Source organism: Larimichthys crocea, chromosome XIII, assembly GCF_000972845.2.
Source record: "Larimichthys crocea isolate SSNF chromosome XIII, L_crocea_2.0, whole genome shotgun sequence".
In the NCBI taxonomy this organism is placed as follows: Eukaryota; Metazoa; Chordata; class Actinopteri; family Sciaenidae; genus Larimichthys; species Larimichthys crocea.
Window position 1 is genome coordinate 16,190,408 of NC_040023.1, and position 4,562 is coordinate 16,194,969.

At 45.6% G+C, this 4,562-nt stretch overlaps 1 protein-coding gene across 1 annotated transcript in view; it reads left to right on the forward strand.

The window, feature by feature from the left end:
- efna4 (ephrin A4) overlaps window positions 1-4,562 on the forward strand; it is a 31,734-nt gene that overhangs the window by 14,840 nt on the left and 12,332 nt on the right. The gene's annotated exons all lie outside the window — the stretch shown is intronic.

The window sequence follows — 4,562 nt, forward strand, 5'->3', positions numbered from 1 at the left end:
GGAGGGGATGTCCTGATTCTGCTCCATTTTACATCCACGCAGGGAAAGATCGAATAGGAGAGAGGAAATGGGAAACAAAAAGGTTTAAGCCATGCAAATTCTTGGAAGTGGTGCACATGAACTCTCTCTCTCTCTCTTCCCTTCTTCTTCTCTGACTCATGGCTGTGGCACTGCAGTGGTATGATTCCTTTTCTTTCTTCCTCTGAAGACAGGATAGCCCGTGGAGCAGGAGGTCAGTGAAGCTTTGGAGACCTCAAGGAAAGAATGTTCTCTCTTTAGTTCTGGCTTGCACTCTCTTGCCTAGTGGACTGTCTCTGGGCTCTTTTTTGTTGCCATAACCTTCTCTCATTCTTTCTTTGAGTTATTCCCCACAGTACAGTGCTGTTTTTCCCATGAAAGTCTGATTTTATCCTCCTGCCAGACATCACACTTTAGGTGCGCTCGCATGTGAGAAGTTTTTCTTCAGTCCCTCTTTAGTCAGACCTGTATGGAGAAATGTTTTCACTAAATCTTTGTGATTTAGATCCCAGATGTCACGAGAAACTGGAACAGCAAGAAGTTGTTACGTCTCCACAAAACAGGTGGGGCTGGAAGGCTGGTGATATAGTGAGCAACTGCAACCCATGCAGTTTATGAAGTTGTGTAAATTTAATGGAATGACAAAGCCAATGTGACTCTGGTTCTCCGTGCACTTAAAGGTTAGCAGTGGCGAAGATTTTGCAGTTGGTCGACAGCACAAATGTGTCATCAGATCTAAAACATGAAATGCAAAAGCACTGCACAGATTTACTTTGTCTCAGAAAGGAAATCCACTGATTGGATGGGATAATTAAGTGGCTTCGTTCTGGAATTTAAAAAATTCTGCTGTGACTGGGCCATTATGATGACTGTGACTAATGTGAAAACTAAGACAACCAGTATCTGTATGTCAAAGCTGACGTTATTTATTGATATTAATGACTCACCTGACATCTAACTCATTTGTCATCATGCGGTTAAACCTCACCCATCTCATCCAAAAAAAAAAAAACAACTTCAAACGAACTACCATTTCTGAAAGTCATCCTCCACAGATTCTCCCATATCACCACAAGTGTTACTACAGCACCCACCATTGAGGCGGAAGCTGTGTCATGCTATGCTCAGCCAAAGCACAGTGACCACAGCGTGCTGTGCTCAGTCACTATAGTGACCGGAGTTAGCGATCATGCCGCTGTGATTAACCACTGAGGCTCCACGAAGCTTTTCAACCCCCCCTACCGCCACCACAAGGAGCCAACAGACTTTTACTGTGGACTGTTTAGCGTACAGCTCACAAGCATGAAAGTGTTTATTAAAACTACGGTCTCTATAGTACGCATTTTCTGAATTGATTTGGGATGCATAGTACACAGCGTAAGCATGTATTAGCATTTTCATTGTAGTAGAATATTTTTTATCTCCATGTTTATGTGCAGTACTTGCATTAAGTGCCTAAAGTGTATTCAGTATTCAGCTGCTGTGCGTGATCCAGTATCTGTTCTGTATTCCTGAAGCCATGTTGTGGGATTGTTGCTCCTTTAATTATTCTCTCATATTAAAGGATCAAAGGTCTCTGCCAGAGTCAAGCCCCTGCATTTCATTATAACTGCACACACATACCAGCACATGTGTGTGTGTGCTTCAGTGTGCACATATATTAACATGGACGCACATCAGGGGGGACATCAGTTATGTTCAATTTTTGAATTCTTGAACGTGATTTCCTGTAATTATTAGTATTTTTTAAAAAAAGCTAAATGTTCGCCTTTTCAAGTTTTCCACTGAAGAGCCCAGCAGGTTCGTTTTGATTTCGGCTCCTCTGTGAGATTTTTCTTTATCAACCAAGAGCTTGCACCAGTCCTCAGAAGGGTGTCACTGATCACCCTCTGGCATGAAGGATAGAGCATGTTTTATTCTCCAGAAGTACTTTCATGTCTTTTCGTGGTGTGTGTGTGTATGCCTAGCATGTGTGAACATGTTTGTGTGTGTGTGTGTGTGTGTGTGTCCATGCCCACATGTGCTTAAATGCACATGAGAGTGTGTGTGTGTGCATGTGTGTGTGTGCTGTTCTGTGTCTTTGCCCTCTTCCTTCTGTTCCAGCACGGGACAGAACCAATCCCCTCCTCCGCTTCCAGAGGACTCTCCCGCTGATAGGCTGTTCCAGCACTCTGTTCTTTGACACCCACAGCTCTCTTCGTTGCTCCCATGATGCCCCTGTGCTGTCACCACTCTGCTGCATGGTGGCTGGCAGGAGGGGAGGATGCAGAGTGTAATTAGGGCGTACCCAAGCCTACCAGGGCCAGAGAGAGGAAAAGGGAGGAAAGAAGGGAAGAGGATAGAAAGAGGGCTGACAGTTTGACATCAGTAGAGCACACCGTCTCTGTAATTGCTGGCGTACATATGGCGCAGGCCGAGGTTGGAGGCTTGTGGGAGGAAGGTTGGGGGGGGCAGGGGTAATGTGGGATAGAGAGGAGTCAGAAATAGGAGGGTGAGCAGGAGAGGCTGCACGCTCCGAAGCAATAGATTGGGGATGAGTGCATGTCATCCAAAGTGGGGAAAGATGAGGGAGGAGATCGAGGAGAGGAAAGAGGTGAGGAGGGATGCAAATTGGGGGAGAGGCAAAGGGCGGCTAGACTTGAGTGATGCAGAAGAAGCTTGAGGTGAATGACATGCATAGCAGGGGGTGCTGCATGTTGACACAGCACACGTCTATTATTACATACACATGCACACACCCACACACACACTTCCACAGCTGGTGCACCTAAGTAAACAATTCACAGCCTCAGAGAAGCTTGAGAAAGCACCACAGGTAGTACAAAGAGTAAACAGGCTGGTGTGTGTGTGTGTGTGTGTCTGTGTGTCTGTGTGTCTGTGTAGGTGTGTGCACAATCACACTGGCTTATGGGCTTTTGTGTTCTCTTAACCAGACAATCGAGTGCTTTTGTTCGTCTGTAATTAGCACACACAGGTAATAGAGCTATCGGACACGGCCACACACACACACACACACATTCTCAGAAGGGATATTGATCAGGGGAGTGTTTGTGTGTCCTGAGCGAGTGGTTCTGATCGATGGTGTCCTGTCCCGTTGATAGATCGCCAATTCTGTGCGCTAGCTATTGAGCAGGAAGCAGCTTTGGTGAGACCTGCCTCCAGGGTCTCACCTGCCTCATCCCCACGACACACACACACACACTTTCCTGCTTTTCTGCTCCATTATCTCACTCAGAATTATAGACCATTGTGCCCCAAATTCAGGTTCAAAGTTAACAGAAAATGTGGATTTTCTATTTCAGTTTTTTTCTCTCCGATGTTCTCCTGTCATATCGCCTCTCATTGCTCCATCCATCTTTGATACCCTCTACAGATTTGCCAGACCATCACAGTCTCCTGCTTCTTGTCATGTCTATCTGTTTCATTTCGGTTTGCGTCAGTTCCTCCTCCTCCTCCTCCTCCTCTCTTCACACTCGTTTTTCCTCTCATTTATTCTTTTGCTCTCTTCTGTCCTCCTACTTAACTCGAGACTACTCCACTGTCCAACACCATGCTCCCCTCCTCATTCCACACTCTCTTTTTCCCCCCCCTCCCAGGTTTCCCTTCACTGACTCTCAGCACTCCCTTCCTCTCTCCTCCGCTCTGTCACCCCTCTATAAAGACTCCCACTGATGGACCTGAACCTTCTGCACAAGCCACATTCTGACCCTCATTCTTTTCTCCTGCACTTCATGTGAAGAGGAGACCAATTAAAGTCCGTCTCCCCTTCTTCTTCCACTCCGTTGTTCTCATCTCTGTGTGTCTGCACTCAGACTCTCTGGGGTCACTAATTAAAACGCTTTACTTTCTTTTCTCTTTTTACTCCACTTTTTTTTTCCACCTGTTCATCCAACGTTCCCCTCTTTTTTTTCTTTTGTTCCACCTCTTTGCTCTAACCTGTCTCAACAGCTCTCTTTTCATCAGTCTCCTTCGGTCTTCATCTGGGCCTCATCTCATGTCACTCCATCACTCACATTGCTTCCCTCCTTTTGCCACACGTTTCTCTCCTCATTTATAGTCTCCTGCTCTGTCCTCTTGCAGTTATGATTCATACAAAGTCTTATGATTTCTTCATGTAAAATATACCTACCTTACTTTGTCCTAGATGTACTTCTCTCAATCTTCCTCTTGTGTTCTTTTCCTCCACGTTAGTTTGTACCCGGGTGACTTCTTTGTACTGTAGCTGACAGGAAGTCAGAATCTGCAGTCTAAAGGAGCATGCATTATGCAGCTCTTCTGTTCTAATGATGCTGTCTTGTCCGGAGTTGTTGTTATGCCCAAAGCCAGTCAACCTTGACTGAAGATGAGGTTGTGCATGCACGTCTGCATAAGTTTATACACGGCTGTGTCTATCTGCACTGTGTAGAGGGAGAGTCAAGTTTATTTTACGCTGAACTCCTCTCAGTGGTCTTAATTAACATAGAAGGAATTGTTGTTCTCTCCTCTGTATCTGTCGCTCAACACCGCTCTCTTGCTGGTATGTTGGTATGGAAGGAAGAATGTTT